General features: G+C 38.6%; 1 protein-coding gene across 4 annotated transcripts in view; it reads left to right on the top strand.

The window, feature by feature from the left end:
- Positions 1-6,897: 6,897 nt before the first annotated feature.
- The window catches only part of sptbn1 (spectrin, beta, non-erythrocytic 1), a 239,773-nt gene continuing 222,454 nt past the window's right edge, over positions 6,898-24,216 (top strand). For 3 of the 4 annotated variants that reach the window (XM_048536023.2, XM_048536019.2, XM_048536021.2), the window contains exon 1: positions 6,898-7,052. The gene's annotated coding sequence lies outside the window, so the exon portion shown is untranslated. Of the gene's footprint in view, positions 7,053-7,851; positions 7,885-24,216 lie in introns of those variants that run through there. The other variant, XM_048536020.2, reaches the window with a different exon arrangement.

The following is a 24,216-nucleotide window of genomic DNA, read 5'->3' as shown; positions in this document are numbered from 1 at the left end:
GACTGGGGATAGAGATAATAGGAGCTGCAGATGCTGGAGAATCTGAGATAACAAGGTGTAGAGCTGGATAAACACAGCAGGCCAAGCAGCATCTTAGGAGCAGGATGAAGGGTCTAGGCCCAGATACTGCTTGGCCTGCTGTGTTCATCCAGCTCTACACCTTGTTATCTCTGACTGTGGATAGTCCTGCTCAGTTTAGGAGCAGCATAGTGGCTCAGTGGTTAGCATTACAGCCTTACAGTCCTGGGGACTCAGGTTTGATTCCAGCCTTGGGTGACTCTCTGCATAGAGTCTGTATGCCCTTCCTGTTTCTGCTGAGTGCTCTGGTTTCCTCCCACTCTCCAAAGATTTGTAGATTAGGTGGATTAGCTAGTCAACATAGGGAATAGGATGGCAGACTAGGTTTGGGTGCAATGCCCTTCAGTGGGTTGGTGCATATTGTGTGCAGAATAGCTTCCTTTAAAACTGTAGGGATTACATGATTTTAACATCTTTCAAAATAATAGGAATGGGGCTGGGTAAGAATTTTGTACTTTATATCAGAAGCCTAGATGAAACATTTTCAAATGATCATCAGATTAACTTATTAGCCATTTTCTGACCCTTCACTAACCTTAATTATTTATTCAATCAAAATGTCTTTCTCTTGTTTGAAAAACATATTTTCCAAGTGTCATGCCTAACATTCCTGTTTTGCTGGAGATAGTAATATAACTGGCAATAAAGTGGAAATGCACAGCATGACCATTTTTGACACAAGCGACTGAAGATTCTGCAAGGACCAAAATTTGTTAATACACTTGGATCTCAAAATGCAAGAATAAAACTTCTTGTTATGTTGACAGTGAACTGCAAAAAGTGATATTATGCCAGGTAACCAAAAGTTTGTCCAAAGATGACATTCTTAGAGGAATGGTTCTTAGGGCTAAAAGGATCAACAATAAGGGGAGAAAGCAGGAACAGAGTACTGCATTGAATAATCAATCGCCATCATATTAAATGGCCAAGTAGGCTCAAAAGGCTGAATGGCCTTATTCGGCTACTAAATTTCTATGTTTATACAAACCCTTAAAGTAGGAAGAAAAGGTACAGAGGTAGAAAGGACAAGGTTGGGAATGCCACAGCTAAGGGCTAGAAGGCTGAGGACACAATTCCCAATTGCTGTACAATTTACTGAAAAGGCTAGAATTTAAGAAAATATCTTGGAGGGTTATGAAACTGGACAAGATTACAAAAATAGAGGGGGCAAATCCTTGGAGGAATTTAAGTCAAAGATGAGAATTTTGAAGGAGAAACAGTTCTTGACCAGGAGCTCGTTGTACGTTAGTGAATACAAAGGTGATAAGTGTGCATGACTTGACGCACATAGGGTCAGGAGGGTAGAGTACGGGAGACTGATCAGGACTGCATTGAAATACAAAAAATTACAGGTAACAAGTGTACGGTTGAGGGCTTCAGTAAGCAGATGGATTGTGGCATGAGTGGAAACAGGGAGTGTTATAAATGTGGAGATAGATATTTTGGTGATGATGTAAATGCATCATTGGAAACCCAGTTTGTGGTTAAATAAATGAATGTCATTCAGTTCAACCTCAGATAGTTCCAACCTCAGGGATTTATTTGGGAATTACGAAGGAGTTTATATTGGGTACCAAAACACAGTAGTTTCGATTTTCTCTATATTTAATCACAAACTTTTTGTTCATCCATTACTGAATAAGTAGTCTTACAAGTTAAATACAGGGAAGAGTGGAGAGAGGTAGTGGTAAGTAGAGCTGGTGTCATCAGGGTAAGTGCAAAAATTAATGCTGTGTCTTCATACGATATTGCTGAAGGGCTGCACTCAATTCAGAAAAAGGAGGGGATCAAGAATTGATCCTTCGAGGACACCAGAGGCTATGATGCAGGAGGGGGACCAACAGCCATAGCAGGCTATGAACTGGCTACAAATTAGATGATATGAATAAAACCAAGTGAATGGTAACTTCCCTATCTTTCAGCAAGGAAGCCTGGGTTCAAGTCCCTCCTCCTCCAGAGTTGTGTAATAACATATCTGAACAGACTGATTAGAGAAAAGCAAAAGTGATCATAGTACTAACTAGTTGCACAATGATACTGTCGACATTGGAGGAGAATGGTGTAGTTAATCATGGTAATGGCTGCAAACACTTTGAGAAGGATAAGGAGGAATAAGTTATCTTTCTCACAGTCACACTGAATGTCAATCATTGCTTTGATATGAGACCTATTGCTACTGGATAGGAGTTGCATTGAGTAAAAGAAATAAAACATGGAGTTCCCAGAAAGACAGGTATGGATTCGAGAGTGAAAATAGACTCAGGACTTTGGGGAAAAGTTTTTTTTAAAAAGGACAGTTATTTGTAAGGTCAAATGGATCAATGATTCTTTTAGAATGGGGTAATGACAGCATTTTTTAAAAAGAGAGAGACCGGGAAGCATTACAAGATCAAATAATATGGGGACTAGGAAGGAATGTTTCATTTGAATAGGATCAAGCCAGTAAGACATGGATCACAAGGAGAAATTAAATTCAGATGGGCAAGGGAGATAGGAGAGAAAGATGGGAGTGTAGGGCTAGGGTGGGGTGGAATGGGACAGGGTATTTTAGAGCAGGTTTAAACTGGTGAGCCAGGTGGTTGATCAGGAGGTTTCAATCTTAATATCAAAGAATTCCATAAGCTTCTCTCACATTATTGGAGGTGAGGATTGAGGAGACAGGGAAGAGGGGTTTAAAAAGATGGTTTGCAGTAAAGAATTTGGAGATTATCCTTGCATTCAGAATGTTGCTGAAATAGTGAGCAGTTTTAGTATAAAGTCTTAGAGTTGCACAGCATTGAAACAGACCCTTTGGTTCAACTCATCCATGATGACCAGGTATCCTAAATTAATCTAATCCCATTTGCCAGCATTTAGCCCAGATCTGTCTAAACCCTTCCTATTCAAGTACATATCCAGGTGCCTTTTAAATGTCGCAATTATAGCAGCTCATTCCATACACACACCATCCTCTGCTTGAAAAGGTTGCCCTTGAGGCCCCAGTTAAATCTTTCTCTTATTACCTTAAACATTTGCCCATCAGTTTTGGGCTCCCCTACCCTGGGAAAAAGACCTTAGCTATTCACTCTGTCCATGCCCCTCCTGATTTTATATAACTTGAAGGCCACCCCTCAGCTTCTGACGCTCCAGGGAAAACCCAGCTTTTCAGCCTCTTCCTATAGCTCAACCTCCAACCCTGGCAACATGCTTGTAAATGTTTTCTGAACCCTTTCAATTTTAACAGCTTCCCTTTAGCAGGGAGACCAGACCAGAAGTGCACACAGTATTCCAAAAGTGGCCTAATCAATGTCCCATACGGCTGCAACATAACATTCTAACTCCTGTACTCAATGCACCGAGCAATAAAGGAAAGCATACCAAACATCATCTTCACCACCCTGTCTACCTGTGATTCCACTTTCAAGGAACTATGAACCTGAAACCCAAGGTCTCTTCATTCGGCAACATTCCACAGGCACTAAAGCAGAATCCAATAGATCTTTCAAGTGGAGATGAGGGCTGTACCAGTAGAACAGCCCAGGTGAGAGTCAGCAATGATTTTAGTATGGACTGTAGTATCAAAGGTGGAACTGAGGATATGGTTGAACAAATCAGGATATGCTCAAATGCCATGGCAAACCACTGTCTAATATTAAAGAGTTAGGATTTAAGAGATAACACAATGTGCTGGAGGAACACAGCAGGTCGGCAGCATCAGAGGAACAGGAAAGTTGACATTTCAAGCCGCAACTCTATTTCCCACATACTAACCTCATCCTGCCTCCTTGACCTGTCCGTCCTCCCCGGACTGACCAATCCCCTCCCTACCTATTCTCTCCTCTCCACCTACCTTCTCCTCTATCCATCTTCGGTCCGCCTCCCCCTCTTTCCCTATTTATTTCAGATCCCTCTCCCCATCCCCCTCTCTGATGAAGGCTCTAGGCCCAAAATGTCAGCTTTTGTGCTCCTGAGATGCTGCTTGGCCTGCTGTATTCATCCACTTTGTTATCTTACTTCAGATTGGGAGCCTTCTTCAGAACTTTTTTCAGGATTTTTAAGAGATATCCTTCACTCCTACAACCTCCTGTATCTTACTAACTTTTCCAGGAATTCTGATTTTATTTGCTCCAGTGCTAGTGGTCATGCCTTTGACTGCCTAAGCCCTGGCATGTCCTCCCTAAATCTCCATTCGCCGTATTTCCTCCTTTAAGGTGAGCCACAAAACTTACCCCTTTGATGAAGATTTTGGCCATCGGCATTACATTGCCTCATATGACCTGGCGTGAAATTTCATCTACAATGCTCCTGTTGGGCCTCCTGATTTCAATGCTCCATCTTGGGATTTTTTCCACATTAAAAGGTTGAAATCACTGACAATGAGACTTATCGTCATCTATTGTCTTAAATATTATTAATCTTATTTTTTCCAGAAACAAATGACCACTTTAGAGTCTTTGTGAATCAAGGAAGCAAATATTTTATTCAAAGAATGGGAGAAAACGTTGGTTATTAGACAACTTCTCAATTATACTTTACTACACATACCTTTCCAGCAATTCTGATTTTATTTGCTCCAATACTGGTGGTCATGCCTTTGACGGCCTAAGCCCTGGCATATCCTCCCTAAATCTCCATTCCCTCTGTCTTTCCTCCTTTGAAGGTGAGCCGCAAAACTTACCCCTTTGATGAAGATTTTGGCACATGAATTCTCAAATTCATGAAGACCCTTATTAGATCAATCTTCAGCCTTGGACGTGCTAATTTCCAAAGTGACTCAATTGTGATGTCTGGCCTTCAATTCCTCTCATCTCCTTGCTCTTTGTAACAACGAAAAATAAGCATACACAGGCTGTTATTGTTACAGCTGAACTAACACTCCCAAAACCACCCTTGGTCAAATATCCCATGCCAGGGAGAAATCGAGCACAAATCAAATAATGCATTGCAAAAGTATCATGCGCTTTAAATTTAATCCTACTAATAATAACGCACCATCACCAGAAACACAAAAACTCTCCCAGCTCAAAACTGATCAATTTTCATTTAGGTGAAGGTATCACATTAACAACATTTCTGGTGGGAAGGATGGAACATGAGATACACATCCCAAGAATCTAACAATGGCGCCTAAAAACAGAACATTAATGCAGAAGTCACAATGCTAACTCCTGCATGTTTAAAAAGATGAAAAACATTAAACAACATTCTTATTCTTGAGAAGAGCAGTCACATCAATTTGCACAAATACAGATGACCCAAAAACTGAATTGAAGTAATGTATGTTATTTCTTATACTGTCTTCATGTTTCAGACATTCATTTTTTGCTAAAATGCAATCTTTTTAAAGTATTTTTGGGAAAAGTAATAAATTATATTAATTCCTGAATAATTTGCTACTTGAAACAACATATCTTCTACTGCTAGCTTTGACAAAAATGGATTTCTCCTTTCCTAGTTAGGCTGCGATAGTTTCTGCAAATATATTTGTTCTGTCTCAAAGATCAGGTGAGTAGGTCCTGTCAAATACTTTCAAGAAATGTTTACAAATGTAGTTAACAGAGTGAGTATTTAAAGGGACATGCATCTCTAATTATTACCAGTTTCATTATTTCCATTACGTTGGATTTTAAATCAGATTTGCTTCTCAAAGTTGATTTTATTTCTTTTTGTCCTACATCTCTTTAGTCACAGAAGATGTGGAATTTGTCATTTTATCAAATGGGGTTAGTAACCAGCCTCAGTTAAATTTCCTAATTATCTAAGCGATATAATCCCAACGAAGTAAACTTGAAATTCTCTGTTCTGAATCAGAATCCGTACTTCTGACCGAAATCAGCCTAAATGTTGCCCACTTCGGAAAAGTTTCCTATGTGAACTTTCGGACCTGGAGCCGCACCAACCGAAGCTGTACAGACCAATCCAGGAATCTAAACAGGTAAAGGTAGTAACTATTTTGGAGCATTAAATGTGAGGAAAATGCCCACAACAATATAACTAATTGTTAATAGTTACTGCGTTTTGCATGAAAACGATAAGCAATATAAACAGAAAATACCCTAACTTTAAACAAGAATCTTCCATAGGAAGAACATTTGTTGTTCTAAAAGGTTATTTTCGAAAATTGAACAAGGAAGCGCCTTACAATAGATGAGGTTCATTGGTGGTTTTTATATAATCATTCTATACGAAGGTTACAGTATAGGAGGCCATTCTTCGTGGTTGTGAATATCTCCATCAAAGCTCCTTGTACTGTCGCTCGCTGCAAAAAGCTTCAACGGTTCCAATCCTTCTCTGTAACTTAAGTCCTTCTCCGCAGAACCATTCTCACAAATCTTTTCTGCAGCCCCACTCTAATAGTTTCCTGCACTGTGGTACCCAGAGCTGGTTACGATACTCCATTAAGGTATTTTGCTGTCAACCTCTGCGTTTATAAGTCACACCCAAGATCCATATGCTTTATTTACCACTCATATCTTAAATTTCTATCATTGGTCTCCGCTGGGGCATTCAAACAGATTTTTTTAATGTCTCCATGATATAACAGACTAAAGTTTGCACTTTACAGCGAACCGTTACCTAAGAACTAAGCGAGTGACTGGCTGCGGCCTCGCGCAGTCCTTCGTGGAAAAGCGCTCGAGCCGCGGCCGCTTCACTCACAGGCGGCGGCGGTTTGTTTATCCCTCCGCCGCAGCGCTGGGCGCCATCGGATCCGACGAAGCCGCCAACGCTGCAGCCTCCGCCCAGAGTCGGCACCGTTCTAGGGGAAGTATACGACGCGGGGGCCGTGCACATTGCTGCTGTTGGATGGGATGGAGTGAGGTGACGCTCGCTCCTGTCCCCGCCCAGACCCGGCCCAGTCCACCCCCTCCCCTCGCTTGCTGCCTGTGTCAGCGCCTCCTCAATCAGTGCCTCTGCTTTTGCTCCACAGTGCGGATTCTCTCAGCCTTGGCGCTGTCTCCTGCAGCTCCACATTGATCGCATCTCTCCTGGTAAAGGTAGGTATTTTTCACCGGGCTACAACGATGATTGGGGCAAGACAGATCGTATCATTTAGTTCATGCAGATACGTTTCGATTGAATGAAGCAAAGGTACGTTTCTGTTTCGTTTAAAAGGGATGAGTCTGAAGGTGATAGAGGCAATCTTGAGGTGAGGATATCTGCGGCAGCTGACGATCCTCAGCAGCTTTCTAACCAGAGCGGATAGATGTATTTAATATATAACTGTTTTCAACCTGGATTCAAAGATGTGCGTATTTCCCTTGTTAAAAACATTCTGGGATTCGTAAATGATATGCCAAGTTTGAGTCTTGTGGAAGCCTATCGTTTATTTTTTTTCCCCGATCTAACGGTACAGATGTAAATAGGCGTGGCCGTGCGGATCTCGGGCTGCGATCGGAATACGAGCTGTTGAATGGGTGAAAAACTAAAGCGCTTTGGTTTTCGTTCCCTGATTGCAGCTGCCTCATAAATGGAATTTGGATCGAGAATCTGACTATTTTTAATTTTGCCGCAATTTTGTTTTTTTAACGAAAGCTCTTGCAGACCTGAGATTTTCCCCGTAAATGACCTTTACTCTTAATTTTTTGTTCAGTCAGTTGACAGTAACATTTAAAGGTAAGCAGCAGTGTAAAGCGTGGAAAGTTGCGCATTTTGTCATAGTGAATTGGTAATTAGGTGGGGGGTGGGAGTGGTGATTATAACGCGATGCTTCATTATGGATCGCAATGCTGCAACCCGAATGCGGTGCTTGTCGGGTTCGGCTTGCAGCTGCATTCGATATTAATGTGCACTGTAGGATATATTGGCCAGGGTGGTGTGAGATATAATGTGAGTAATTAAAATGTATGGATTTTTGCTTGGAAAACAAGCTTGATGACATTTTGAGAATGCAGAGCTAATTATCCTGTTAATTGTACAGTACTGTCTCCTCCATTTCCAATGGCGTACACAGAGGGGCAGTAAAGGCATCTTGGTTTTTCGCATCCTATTTCCCTAATAATCAGAATGAACTCACTGAGGCTTTATTTAACCGCTTTGCATGTGAAAATTAACCTGTCAGGCTCTTCCACGGTTTTGGAATTTTGTTGGACTCCGCAATTCGAACTATTGAATAAACTATTCGAATGTAATCTTGAAATGATGTCGATCCTGGAGGTTCATAATATGATTTGGGTTTAAGGTCAGTAGTCCGCACATTAGCATTTTTCCCAATGCTGTAGTGAAATAACCGAAATAACGATGAAATTGTTAAAGTATAATCCCACTAACCATTGCGTTTATTGGCGAGTAGGTCACACAATAAGCGTAGCTAAAATCGCCGAAATTCTACATTTTAAAAAAAGTGCCCTTGTGCACAGAACGCTGTACTGCATGACTCCTTAAATAAGGCAGCATCAAATTCCATGGCGACGTTTCCTACCCATTCTGTTTACGCTGGAGCCTACGTTGTTGCTGAAAATACAGTGATAATTCTGAATGTAATTGCTTTATGCTTAACGTGCATCTCTGCCAGTGCCCACTTATTTTCTTGCTGATACACCACAGTGAGTATTTTAAATTTTCTGGATAAACAGGGATGTAATGATAGTTCATTCAGGAATTTCTTGGCCATCCTTAAAATATAACCTTAAGGTATTATCGGTTACAGTGTTTGGTAAAACCTGTAAGACATTAACAAAATATTACATTTGTCAGTTCTTCTATGCAAGTGCTATTCTATGTGGAATCTCAACTCTGCTTTGCCGTCTGCCACCGCCTTAATCATTGCATTGATCAAATGTCTTTATAGGACACTATGCCAATCGGATTTCTTTTCATCTGCTACTTTACTAAGAAGTTGTTCAGCATTCTCCTCACAATCATATTTCTCAACCAGTTCCACCAACTGTAACTGCTTTTGAATTCAAGACCTACTTTAATGTGATTAAGAAGCTTAATCTAAATAGCATTAATATTGTCTGATGACCAGAGTCATTTGGATAAATTGAGACCTGTCATCTAATTTGACTGGTTCAAATTTTGTTCCGGTTTTTCTTGGTTAAAATAGCTGACATGCTATATTTGGATTGGCTGTGAATTTATTTGGAAATAGCCAGTATGATTCTGAGTACTTCATTATAATGAAGAAACTTCATTTTCATTTAGAAATAAACTAATGGCAATAATTTCAACATATTTGAATTTACTTCTGCAAAACCCTCATTTTCAACTTCTGTAATAAGCAAGTAAAGCTATTGTTTAACTTTTCATAAGCATGTCTTTGTTGCTCAGACTTTGAGTTGAGGAGTTGAGATGACATGTTGAGACGACATGTTGAGACCGTACAGGAAGTTGGTGAGGCCTGTCCCCTTGAGTACTGTGTACAGTTCTGGTTGTCATGTCATAGGAAGGATGTTATTAAACTGGAGAGAAAAAAAATTACTAGGATGTTGTGGGGAATAGTGTTTGAGTTACCAAAATAGGCTGGATAGGCTGGGACTTTTTTCGCTGGAGTGTAGGAGGTTGAATTGTGACCCCATTGAGGTTAATAAAATCGTAAGGGGCACGGATAAGTTGAATGACAAGGGTCTTCTGTAAGGTAGGGAATTCAAAACTAGGGGGCATATTTTTAAGGTGAGAAGAGAAGAACATGAGGGGCCACTTTTCTGTACAGAATGGTTAGTATGTGGAATAAACTGCCAGAGGAAGTGGTGGATGCAGGACCTGTCACAATGTTTAAAAGACACTTGGATAGTGAATAGGATGAATAGGAAAGTTTGGAGGGATATGGGCCAAGTGCAGGCAGGTGAGATGAGTTTAGTTTTGGAACATGTTCAACGTGCAGCAGTTGGACTGAAGGATCTGTTTCCACGCTGTATGACTTTATCTTGTAACTTCCATTCATGTAAGATTTCTTGTGTGCAGTTATAAGAATCTGGTTGGAATATATTTTAAAGGCATAATACACTGGGTTTGGGGAATAATGTGAATAAACTGCTAAAGTTTATTCATGCATAGTAATATCATCTCACTTTTTTATGTATTGTTGCTGTTTTGCAACACTGTCATTTGTGTTGCATAATACATTTCTAAAAGGTCTGCTTGTTGCATTATGTAATCATGCTGCAGGAAAACTGATATATTCTCTCCTGCTCCAGTATTGATTCCATTAGAAGTTTAGCACATTAAAGCTCTTTTAAAATGTCAATCCACATAATTCTGCTGAGTGAAGAGGATTCATGTCTCTTATAAGTGTGCTAATTATCAGTGGTACTAGGCTATTTGACTCCTGAAGCCTGTTTAGCCTTTTGAATAAGTTAATGGCTGATCTAAAGAGGCCTCAACTCCACTTTCCTGCCTACCCTGATACCATTTAACTCATTTGTTCTCTCTGTCTTAAAACCTAAGACCCTACCTCCCCAAGGATTCTTAACCTGCAGAGAGGTTTGCTAAAATCAAAATGGTAGACATCTTAGTTTTAATCCCTGCCTCCTCGTTCAGGTCTCCCCCTTAAGGGGGAAGCATCCTTTTAGCATCCACCTTGTCAAGTCCCCTCAAGAAGTTATGTGTTACAATAAGCTGGTGTGGTTCTTCTAAACCCCAATGGTTACAGGCCCATCTGTCCAACCGTATATCATAAGATGTCCTACTCATTCCAAGAATCGGTTGTGAACTTCATTTGAACTGCATCTAATGCAATATTGCAAAGTTCTCTGGACATGCTCTCATCAATGCCCTGTATAATTGTAACAAAATCTCTACTTTTTCTATAACATTCCAGTAGCAAGAAATAACAATAACTCTTTTGGTTTCTTAATCATCCGCTGTATCTGCATACTGACATTGTGATTCCTGTATCAGGACACATATAGCCCTCTGTACCTCAGAGTTCGGCAGTCCCTCTCCATTTAAAGGATATGCACTTACTCATCATGTATTTGAATATGCAGTTTTGGCAAGATTTTAAAAAGTTGCCTACCAAAAAAAATTCCATTATTTTAAAAAGCAATACATTACAAAATTCAGTATTTTGTTCATTGCCTGGTGTTTGACAGTAAGTGGATGATTAAACCTTATTTTGAAACAAATCCACAGAAATATGTTGCTAGAAGTAGAGCACTGTCCTATTTCATATATTTGGAATGTTGGTATTGGTCATTGCCTGGTTTACTCTAACATGGCTGGGTGCAAGTCCTTTCCATTGTACTCCAGCAAATGTGCCTTTATTTGAACTTTCTTATGACAATAGTGTACCATTTTCACTTTTGCTAAAGGTCATTATGCACACCAACGGTGATATCAGCCATCCTAAAGATTTTCTGAATTAAAGGTTGACTAGCATCACCTTAGAGGTAGGTTTCTAATGTGGGATGGCCTGTAGGAATAAGCTTATGATTTATTCCCTAACAACCAATGGGAATAGATGCCTGTGCCCAGGTATAAATTGGATTTGGAGCCAGCTCAAGATAAGAGGCTAGCTATGTCACTTACTTTTCCTGAATTAATCTTTTTTTGTGACATAAAATCAATCTTAACTTCACTCAATATGAGCAACTTACATGTTCTGTTTTATTAATTCTATCAGAAATGAAATTTTGTGCCAGTTTATAAATCTTCATCTAAAATAAGGTTTCTGTAAATCACAATTTATTGTTTGTCTTAATATTGTTTGTCCACTTGTTTGTACCACTGATCAGTTGGGAGCAGAAAGCCTCTTAAGTCTGCTCTGTCATTCATTAAGATCATAGTTGATGTGTTTGTGTCCCACCTATTCCAGATTAACTTTGATTCCGCTGTTTAACAAGAGTCTGTCTACATTCATCACGTATGAGGCAGAGAGTTCCTAAGTTGCACAACCTTCTGAGAAAAATATCCTCCTCCTCTCTGACTAAAAACTACCCCTGCTGTCAGAGCTTTCTTGCTGGTTCGCTGTTCCCACAATTTATGTTTAAGAAAAGTAATGTAGGTGTGCCATTATCATGTCAACTTCAGATTTCATTGGCAACCCAGAGAAAATAGGAAATCAGTACAGTAAAGTCTCACATTGTTCCCATAACACCTACCTACAGTTATTTGTGGTTGGGTCTCCATACTGTTCACACCACTGCTCTTTAATCCTTTGGTCTGATTTGTTGCCTATCTTGAACTTTCTGACTTCTTTGGTCCTACCATGCTGGTTACTTTAGGGCTTTCTGTTTTCCAGAATTAGCCTAACTTTATCTTGACTCAGACTGTGAGTGACTTTTGAACGTATTGATGTTATATATCTGTAAGAGAAGGTGCTGTGGGACAGAACAAATTTTCTTTCATTTATTGGACAATCATTGTATAAAAAAACTGAACTCAGTAAAATTTCAATAAAAACAGAAAATTACAACCAAGTATGGTCTGAAAAATGTATTCCAATTACCACAGTTCCCTGATGTTTTGTCGTTAATTAAATTGAGGATTATAAATAACAGAAAGCCAGATCTTTAACTGACCCAAGCATTCAGGTTCTACAGCAAATTATACTTGAAGTGGACTTGGGTTTATAACTTTGCAGCATGATAATATATTGTGCAGTATAAGCTATAATGCTGCTGTCATTTATAAAATACGTACTATGTGACTATCACCACTAATGTACATAATAACTTGCATCAAGCACAGTCCAAATGTAGCTTTCACTGTCCAAAATAAAAACAAAATGAAAAAAAAAGTGCTGGATTTTTACAAAGTCATCTGTGTTATCGTTTCACTAAATGTCAAGAAAATATCCATCTCTGAGCCTATGAGGATTAGGAGATATATATAGCAGGAGAAGACCATTCAAGCCTGCTCTGCCATTCATTAATGTGATAGCTAAACTGTTTGTGATCTCAACGTTAGCTTCCTATCTGTCTGCACCACCCTAACCCACAATACACAGAGTCCTTGTTTCCCTTGTCCATCAAAAGTCTACCTATCTCGGCCTTAAATAAGTTCAATGATGCAACTTGTGAAAGAGAATTCCACAGACTAACCACCCACTGACATTAAACAGATCTCCTTATCTCACTCTTAAGGAAGAATGGAGATTTCATTCTTAAGCTGCGGACCCTAGTTCTAATTTCTCATAAAGATAGTGACATCTTCTCAGAATTCACCCGAGGGTCATATCCCCTCAGGTTATAGTTCAATAAGATCATCTCTCATTCTTCCAAACTCCGATATTTGAAGGAGTGACCTATACAACCTTCATAAACTAAGCCCTTCAACCCAGGAATGACTCAAGTGAATGGTTCGAATGTTGTCTGGAAGAATAAAATGTTATGAAAAGTTTGCAATCTGCGCAATTTCTCATGGAAAGCAATCAAAACATTGGACGGTGTTAAGATGTCTTTAGTACTAGATTTTATGGTTATAAAAAGAACATTCTGAGTTGTTTGAACAAAATGATTCATTGTGCATTGTATGATATAACATTTGAGACCTTTATAAAATAGTTTATCATTCAGCTTATGGTGTTCAAAACCATTGGAAATGTACAGTAATTGATATGAAAAGTGGTACAGTAATAAATAAATATGTCCCATTCATTAAAATGCATATTAATTTTAAAATGCTGATGACTTCTAAATTGCAATCAGAAACAAACCAGTATGCTGCTTCTCCATCCCTCCAAAAATGTGTAAGTATGCTGGGTGGCTTGAGGCTGCATTTGATTTTAGCAATTGTCTTTCTGGTAGACCAGTTCAAACTAATGTACAAGGAGATTTGCATTAGCAAAAGATTTGCCTTTAAAATATATTCAGGATTTAATCACTTTTATTTTGTTGATTTGATTTTTGTCACATATTTTGGCATTCTTGGGTACATTTGAAGCAAGTGAATCAGCTTGATGTATGAATGATTGTTTGGTTGACCACTTTGTATTGTGAATCTTGGCTTATCCATCTCTTTTTGTTTCACAGACTTCTGATGTAATTCCTTGAAAATTGGTCACACATGTTTTGGTTGGAAATATGACAGTTTATAAACAGTAACATAGGGGGTTCAGAAGAGGGCCAGAGATTTCCAGAGCAGCATGAAGTTTTAAATGCAACCTATATTCATGTTCATTCATTTGCATGTCTTTTGTATCCAAAGTTATCTGAAGTAAATAGAAATATTTGAGTTATGTATGTTGATTAATTAATATTGTTCTAGTTTTAGAGAATATTGAGAATTTAGAGCATATTAAGAACTTTCATTATTTTGTTAGCATTGTTGTTTACCATTTTACACAGTCTTGATATGTTGCATGTTCTGACATCTAGGAGGCGTAACTGTATTTTAATTTCACCCTCTGCTAGTTTAGCATCAGGAAAATACGGTACCTATTTTGTTTCCTTTTAATGAACAAAAGCTTTTCCTTGTCAACTATAAATTTCATCTTTTTTAGCACACTTGTGTTATGTTTAAGGGTTTAGTCAACCTAGATTGTCATTGCCTCAAAGGAGTTGTGGAAGTTGATCGTACTGGATCAACTCCACAAACTCAAGCCGGCATGTTCGGTTATTTAGCAGATAGTCAAATTCATTCCTCAATAATGATGTTGGTCTTTCTTCAATTCCTTGTAAAATAATACATCAGTAGCTGTTGATATTTACTTGGTCACTCTTTCAAATAGGCCTTTCCAAGTTACTGTTTGCCCATCCCTTTATGTGTTGACTCCATTATAATGAATGTGGGTAATTCATAAATCTCCTCAATAGTGTCAAACACTTTTAGATAAATGCTGTTTCACCCTGGAAAAATATTCAAGTACTTGCAGCTTCCATTTTGCATTCATTGTGTAGCTTTGAATTAAGATCTGGTAGATTTGTTGGGATAGTCTTCTGTTCAGGACTAATCATTCAAACAATTATATCATATTGTGCTTATCCTTCATTTCAAGTTCCTTTGAAACTTTTAATGTTCTTGTACCTGCTCCAAAACGAAATCTGGCTCATGTGGTACTGGAGGATAATTTTATTTTTAGATTTATTCAATAAATGTGTTTTGGTCAAGCTGGCAATTTTATTGTGGAAAAGAATAAACTACTCTGTATATACAGTAAATAGTTAATTGTTTAATTTGATCTGAAAATTATTACATGAAGTCTGGAGTTCAAGTCAGAGTGCCCTTGAATAAAACTCCTATTGCCATTGGAATGTCCTTCAGAAAACAAGCTATGAATGGTGGTGTGGTATTGGAAGCTATAGGCTTTAATTCTGAGGAACTTCATAGTTTGTGTGCTTCTGTAACTGACCTCTGCTCTGTACTTTAACCACTACTTGTTAATGGTTGCTCAAAAATAGGGAATGCAGATGTATGGGATAAGTTCATTTGTGGTGTGTGGCCAATTAGAGTGTGGAAGAAATAACCTTCATCTTTGGGACATTAATGTGCGCCCCTTCATTAAACAGTGGTGTAACTAAGTGTTTAGTGATAAAAACAATATTCTATGTGAATAACCACATCTATACCAATATTTATCATGATAATATTTAATTACTAAATTTGTTTCCATGATGAATCTATAACCATTGGTGCTCCACTCTAGTACTAAATAAATTAAAACCGTATCTAAACAGAACAAGTTGGAAGGACAAAATCTATCATATTGGTAAGTTTTTTTTATTGTTCAAGCGAATATAAGATTAATGTTTTGCTTATATTTCGCTATACTCTACCTAGTTTCTTGCAACAGCACTGAAATGGTTTAATTGTGCATACCCTGTAAATGGTTTGTTTGAGATATAAAATGTCAGTAAAGGTGTGACAGCTCTTTGTATGACTATTTAATAGTTCAAGTATGTATGTTTAAAAACTGTCCAATTTTCGTATTGCATGCTGTTATTAATTCCATAATGGAGGTGCATGTTTCACATACATTTGTGAATCTGTTACAGTGATGATCTGTTATGTTCAGTTTCATGATTTGTTTTAGAGTTAGATATCATGTTGTCCTGATTAAAATTATCCCATTTGGTTTTTATTAAAATATTTTAATCTTACTGAATAGTGCATTGACAGCAGTACAGTTCTTTCTGTTTGATTGGAAAGTGTGATCATGCTTTGCTACGGCTTGGATAATAGCGTCAATTTGCTATCAACGAAAGGTGTGATGCTACATTTTAAGCTTATATTCTGTCTGATATCTAGGTTATTTATTTTGTTTTATAATTAATATGCATCTTAAACTAAGTAATTATGCATTCTGTAAGCAGAAATGTAGCATCAACATGTAAAATAATCTTTAGCTTCACTTCTTAATATTGTCAGTGCAGCAAAAAGCTGGGTTTTGATAGTCTGACATCTATATGGTGAAATACCACACACACGAGTAATTCTTTCATTCTAGCACCCAACCAAGGAGCAGTTTGGAAATTGACCTCAAACATACTTTCCTAATCAACCTGCTTAGATGTTATGACATACCTCTGGAGAAGGTGGGACTTGAAACCCCGGCCTCCTGGCTCAAAGGTACCACACTGCTGCCACTGTGCAACAATAATCCTTGAGATTGTCCTTTTAAAGAATTAATTTAGGAATGATTGAAACCTGATCTGACTCATTGAAACATCTTACACTAATTTACTAAACCTGAATTAGATTCCTATCAGGCCGATGAATGACTAAATTAACTCTTACTGAACATCAAGTGTAAAGTTAGGCTACAAATGCCTCTGTGGCACAGTGTTTGTATCCTACCTTTGGCTAGAAGGCCAGCGTTCAAATCCCACCTGCTTCAGATGTTTGTCATAATATGTTTGAGCAAGTTGATAAAATAGCTATGAAGTACAGTTTGCCTGTAGTTATGGCACAGTGGTTGAAACAGTCATTGCAGTGTTCTTGTGACAGTGGTAGCCCTACCTCTGAGCCAGGATGCCTACTTTCAAGTCTTAGTTACATATCGTTAAGGAAAGAAAATAAAATGTGTAACTTTTTGACAAAACTATCACTGATTATTTCAGAATAGGAGTCTTAAGTCATGTAACTAAACATACAACTTGGATTTACTAAGCACCTTTCAAACTTTGAGTCAACAAATCCCTTTCTGAAGTGCAATAACCTTTGGAAAACAGAAACATGGCAATTAATTTGTCTGCAACAAGAATCAGCGAACAGTTGTGATAAATGGCCAGTCAGCCCTGCTCTACTTCAGTGTCCTATGTGAACCTTCTTAATTTACTCAGCATTATGACAACACAATTGCATGTGTAACCTTTAGCACTCATTTTGATTGGTAACTCAGTGGAATAATTTGTTACTAAACTGCCAGATGAATCAAATTACACTTATGTGAGACCATTAACATTAAAACCGGAAACACAGATGCTTAAATTATGACTAGTTCTCACTTGTCTTCAGTGTGGACTTGTAGACTAGCATTAGCTATTTTAATCAACCTGTTCAGACATAGAGAGAATCAGGGTCATACTGCGTGGGAACAGACTATTCGGTCCACAGAGCACACCAACTATGATACAGAAGTAAACTAGTCACACCTGCCTGCACTTGGCCCATAACCCTTCATAACTTTCCTATTCATGAACTTATCCAAATGCCTTTTAAGCATTGTAACTGTACCTGCGTCTGACACTTTTGCTGGCAGTTTATTCTACACACTAAGCACTCTCTGGGTAAAAGCGTTGCCCCTCATGTCATTTTTTCATCTTTCTCTTGCCTTAAAAATATACCCCTTAGTTCTTAAATTCCGTAGGGAAGAGATCCTTGCCATTTGCTTTGTCTACACCCGTCATGATTTGATAAACCTCCTCTACTCCCTTGAGAAAAGTCCCAGCCGTTCCAGACTATTTTTATATCTCAAACCCACCATTACCAGCAATATACTGGTAAATCTTTTCTGAATCCAGTTTATTAGTACCCTTCCAATAGGAGGGCAATCAGAATTGCACAGTACTCACCAATGTCCTGTATAACTTGAACATGACGTGGTGGGATATGTTGTGACACTCATCTAAAGTAGATGGGGCTTTAAGCGAGGCTTCCTGGCCCAGCTGGAAGGGATCTACCACTGTATCACAGGAGTACTTTTCATAGCTTAGTTTTATATATTTTCTAAATCAATCTGCTCAGAGATGTTATTGCACATCTCTGGAGCAGGTGAGACTTGTACCATGGCCTCATGGCTCAGAAGTAGGGACACTACCATTGCACCACAAAAGCTCATAAAATTCTAAAGCTCCTAAAATGGAGAACCCTAAGGCTTTCTATAGGTATGTGAGGAATAAGAGGATGACTAGGGTAGGAATAGGGCCAGTCAAAGACAGAAGTGGGAAGTTGTGGGTGGACCCTGTGGAGTTCGGAGAGGTGCTAAACGAATATTTCTCACCTGTTTTCACTCCGGAAAAGGAGAATATTGTAGAGGAGAAGACTGAGTTACGGGCTACTAGAATTGAAAGGTGTGAGGTTAGTAAGGAGGAGGTGTTATCAATTCTAGAAGGTGTGAAGGTAGATAAATCCCCTGGGCCGGATGGGACTTTTCCAAGGATTCTCTGGGAATCTAGGAAGGAGGAGGCGGAGCCTTTGGCCTTGATCTTGAGTCTTCATTGTCTGCAGGTTTAGTATCAGAGGACTGGAGGATTGCAAATGTTGTGCCCTTGTTCAAGAAGGGCAGTAGAAATGACCCAGCTAATTATAGACCTTTGAGCCTTACGTCTGTTGTAGGAAAAGTTTTGGAAAGGATTATAAGAGATAGGATTTATAATCATCTAGCAAGCAACAACTTGATTGGAGATCGTCAACATGGATTCGTCAAGGGCACATCATGTCTCACAAACCTCATTGAGCTATTTGAGAAGGTGACCAAGCATGTGGATGAAGGCAGGGCTGTTGACGTGGTGTACATGGACTTCACTAAAGCTTTTGATAAGGTTCCACATGGTAGGCTATTGGAGAAAATACGGAAGCATGGGACTGAGGGAAATTTAGCAGTTTGGATTAGAAACTGGCTTTCTGTAAGAAGGCAACAAATGGTGGTTGATGGAAAATATTCAGCCTGGAGCCAGGTTAATAGTGGTGTCCCTCAAAGATCTATTTTGGGACCACTGCTGTTTGTCATTTTTATAAATGACTTGGACGCAGACCTAGGTGGATGGGTTAGTAAGTTTGCAGATGACACTAAAGTCAGTGGAGTGGTGGACAGTGTGGAAGAATGTTGCAGGTTGCAGGGAGACTTGGATAAACTGCAGAATTAGGCTGAAAGGTGGCAAATGGAGTTCAATGCGGATAAATGTGAGGTGATTCATTTTGGGAAGAATAATAGGAAGGCAGAATACTGGGTCAATGGAAAGATTCCTGGTAGTGTGGATGTGCAGAGGGATCTTGGTGTCCATGTACATAGATCCCTGAAAGTTGCCACCCAGGTTGATAGTGCTGTTAAGAAGGCTTACGGTGTATTAGGTTTTATTGGTAGAGGCATTGAGGTCTGGAGCCGTGACGTCATGCTGCAACTGTACAAAACACTAGTGCGGTCTCACTTGGAATATTGTGTACAGTTCTGGTCGCCCCATTACAGATAGGATGTGGCAGCATTGGAAAAGGTGCAGAGGAGATTCACCAGGATGTTGCCTGGTCTGGAATGAAGGCCTTATGAAGAAAGGCTGAGGGACTTCTTCTCATTGGAGAGAAGAAGGCTTAGAAGGGATTTAATAGAGACATTCAAGATGATCAGAGGATTAAATAGGGTGGACAGTGAGAGTCTTTTTCCAAGGATGATGATGTCACCTTGTACAAGGGGGCATAGCTACAAATTGAGGGGTGATAGATTTAAGACAGATGTCAGAGGCAGGTTCTTTACTCAGAGAGTGGTAAGGGTGTGGAACGCCCTGCTTGCCGATGTAGTTAACTCACCCAGATTAGGGGCATTTAAACAGTCCTTGGATAGGGCATATGGATGATGATGGGATAGTGTAGGGGGATGGGCTTAGATTAGTTCACAGACCAGTGCAACATCGAGGGCCAAAGGGCCTGTTCTACGCTGTATTGTTCTCTGTTGTCTATGTTCTATTGAGGCTTCATTGTATTAATTGCAAAGATATTTTCCAGTTAATCTCCTCAGCAATTATATTACGTATCTCAGGAGCAGGAAGGACTTCAAAGTTTGTCTGCTGTGGTGAAATGTCGGTTTCAGAACAGTGGGCAAACAGCTTTGGGTTCCAAGTGTTTTTTTTAAAATTAGACAAAAGAAGCATGAGTGGGTGGAGTCATGCTGACACAGACCAGGGTTTTAGTTTTGTTTTCAGTTGAAGTTGGGGCTGTTGTTGTTGTTTCAGGAATGGGAAGGGGGATTGAGTAGCCTGTTAGTTATTTTTGTTAAATGAGTTGGTGTTCACAGAAATGTTCAGCAGTAGCAAAAGAAACCCTGAACTTGGTGTTGGATGGCAATTACTGTGACTGTCAGGAGAACAGTGTTACCAGTTTGGACCAGACCGCACCCCCTTAAAGTATATCGAGGAGATAGCCTAGATGCTAACTTTTATTTAAAGGCAAGTGTAAAGCACTGTGTTCCAGATGTGATTTAATTGGCCCACTACTAGACTTTGAGAAAAACATGCTTTATTCTTACAACTGTTAAAAAATCAATCAAAAGAAGAATTGGCATAACTTTAACTCTATTGAAATACTTAATAAAATAATGTATTACTTCACTTTTAGTCATCAACTATTCCAATGTAGCAGCATCACATCATCACATCCATGACAAGGGCAAATTCACCAAAACGGTTTCAGTCTCATATGCTAACTCCAGACCAGGAGAAAAGAACCCTGAAAGAAACAGTCCAGGAGCTAAGAGAGAGCTGTATCTATCGTCTTCAAGCCCCAACTTCAACTTCACCTGAAAAGAACACTAAGCCTGTGTCAGCATGACTCCATCCACTCATGCTTCTTTTGTCTAATTTAAAAAAAACACTTGGAACTCAAAGCTGTTTTCCCACTGCTTCGGAAACAGACATTCCACCACAGCTGGCAACACCTCTCTGCAAGAGAAACAGCAGAAAACAAATCCCTCTTAAACACGCCATCACAACAGTAACAAAAGTGGCTCCCTAAAACATGACTTTGGACTCAAAAAGTGATTTGAAATGTGATACTTAAGTGGTAAACTTTCACATGGCAGTTTAATTTAGTTATTTCTTGAGTCAATAACATGAACCTTTTATTGTTTGTTGGTCTTTTCAGAGTACAGGCAGTTCCCAGGTTGTGAACAGGTTCTGTTTCTGAGTCCGCTTGCAAGTCGATTTGTACATAAATTGAATAGTATAAAATAGCCATTTGTAAGTACAGGAACTGTTTGTATGTTAGATCTGTAAAGTTATACCCCTGTTTAGGATTACTTTTGTAAGTACAAGTACTTGAAAATTGGGGACCCCTGTAAATAATTTTGAGGTTTAAAGGTTTTCCAACATCTTTATCTTCATCCCATTTTATTCCCATCCCTGAAGGTGCTGTGTCACACTGGGTAATGGTTCCATGAAGTCAAAAGTTCTTGTTTTTTTTTCCCTATAACACTACAGGAGCATTAGTCAATTCATTTTTTTGTCTTTGGGCACCAGGATCATACTTGGGAATCTTATGCTGTGTGAAGTCAACTGACATGTCACTCAACATATTACTTTATTTATGCTTCCATAATATGTGAGTGTTGTAGGCTGGGTCTGGAATGTATGGAGTGAATTGTCCTGGAGGTGAGCCTTTGAACTGTTAATGTCCGCATGTTGTGGGTACACTTACAGTCTGTTAGGAAGGGGGTTCCAGAATTTTTGCATTTATCTATGAAGATTTTGAAGAATCTAGCATTTAATGAAATATGCATTCTGCATTAGATTTTAGTTTTGATAAATTGTTGATTTGGCACAATTTAATTTCTTTTTCCGAGGTACTTTTCTTCTTGGCATCTGCCAGCCTTGTATCAACGCACTCTGAGGGAAACAGCATTAGCAAGTGATAGAGCTAAGTGATTCCACACCGAGCAGATAAGATCTAAGCTTGCAGTCCTGAATGGTGGTGGATAATTAAACAACTCACTGGAGGAGAAAACTCGACAAATAACTCCATCCTCAATGGTTGGGGGAGATCAACACATCATTGCAAAAAATAAGATTGAGGCATTTGCAACAATCTTCAGCCAGAAGTGCTGAGTGGATGATTCATCTCTTCCTCCTCGAGAGGTCTTCAGCATCACAGGTGCCAGCTTCAGTCAACTTGATTCATTCCACATGATATCAAGAAACAGCTGGAGGCATTGGATACTGTAGGGTGTGGGCCTGACCACATTCCAGCAATAATACTGAAGATATGCTTCAGAACTTTAAACAATAATATACATTTTTATTTAATTTGTTTCAGAAATGATAGTTTGTAAAGTTTTAATTGGTTTGTGCAGATTCTAAAATCACCAGCGTTTCTCAATTTAAGTCAGTTTAATATATAGCATCAAATAGACTTGTGGAAGTACTTTTGACATTCACTGAAATGTAGACAGTAACATAAATGTGAAAGTTTCTGGGTTACAATATCTGTAAATTAAAATACAGATCAAATAAACTGATCTGCTTGGAAATTCTAATTAGTTTGAAATAAAACCTCACCTGGATACAGATGGTTGAAATTACAGTGATGCCACCTAATGTTGTGAAAACTGAAATACATGCTCATACAAATCAATATCTAGATGTGACAAAACTATTATAAGGTGAAAAATTGAAAAAATTTTCCCATTAGAAACAGAACATATTATGTTATAAATAGACACATCATTGATTCTGGTGTCATTCCTATCATTATTTTGTATTCTGCTGCTTTCAGAATCTCTAATTTGTCATTTGAAATGCCACAGGGTTTTAAAAGAACAAATTAAGGGGTTTGAAAAGAACAAATATGCCTAAAGTTGGACAGGGAGAAATAAACTATGTGTTATTTCAGCAAATGTTCCTTGATGTTGTTCTTGGTGAGTTGGAATACTGGGCGTTTTCTTACAATAGAGGGGTATGTCATGTAGCACACAATGAATTGAGGGCCAGTGGTTTATTGGCACTGAATAAACTTCTACTGTTGTGGATGTATTTGAGATTGAATTCAGTGACTTTGTAATTATAATCTTGTGGTCTTACTATGAATACAAAAATAAACTTCTTTAAAAATATATTCCTTTACGTACAGACACCTTTTTAAAAGCAGAGGACAGATATGAAGATGTGTTCATGATGCTGGTAATTATGTATAATGGTTAGCATTACTGATGAGTATGGTGCGAGGGAGTGGTATTAGAGTGCAATGGCATGTAGTTTGAGATTTAGCAGTCTTGGAATGGAATTCAACCTCTAAATTTTATAATCTTGAAACATATTACGTAATATTTTAATGATGCACACTTGTATTTGACTAGCAATGTCAATTGTTGATTAAAACACTTTTAATAAACATTGAGTGATTTGACTGTTCACCCTCTTAAATATTTCCTTGGCAAATTATCTTGTTTGGACGTTTGGGAATAAAGGATTTGTCATTTGAGGGGTGATTAAGACTCTGGGTCTGTACTTTAAGGATCGAAGAATGAGCAGAATCTCTTTGAAACATACAGAATACTGATTTGAATATTTCAACTGGTGGGAGAGACTAGCACCTGAAGGCACAGCCCACGACTGCTTTGCAAGGGGATAAAAGGTTATGGAGAGAAGGTAGGAGAATTGGGCTAAGAAATATGTCAGCCAGGATCAAATAGCAGACTATAGCAAGGCTAATTCTGCCTTATTAGCTTATGATTGTATTTAGGACAGGATGTTTTACACGTTGCCACAAATTTTTCAGTAACATTTTCTCTTGCTGTTTGCAATGTATTCATAATCATATAACTACTTTACTTTTTTGGTTTACTTTAAACCAAGAACAATCAACAAAGCATGATGTGGGCATTTATACAAAAATTAAGTGTAATGCTTTCAGGGAGTTCCATGTCAAGGCAATAAGTGTGATCATATAGATATATTTATCTACCTATGTATAATCTTTGAGTTGGAAATATTTTAATACTTTCAGCTTCATTGATATCAGCAGATAATAATGACTCCTGCTGTATTTGCCTGCAGAGAATGCCTTTGTTATGACTTAAAATAAAATTGTAAGTAGTGCGTTGTAACATTTTAGCCCGTGTGTTAGACATTGATAAAA

The sequence above is a fragment of the Stegostoma tigrinum genome, chromosome 9 (genome assembly GCF_030684315.1).
Source record: "Stegostoma tigrinum isolate sSteTig4 chromosome 9, sSteTig4.hap1, whole genome shotgun sequence".
In the NCBI taxonomy this organism is placed as follows: Eukaryota; Metazoa; Chordata; class Chondrichthyes; order Orectolobiformes; family Stegostomatidae; genus Stegostoma; species Stegostoma tigrinum.
Note: the sequence above shows the minus strand (reverse complement) of the source record. Positions and strands in the feature narration are given on the sequence as shown.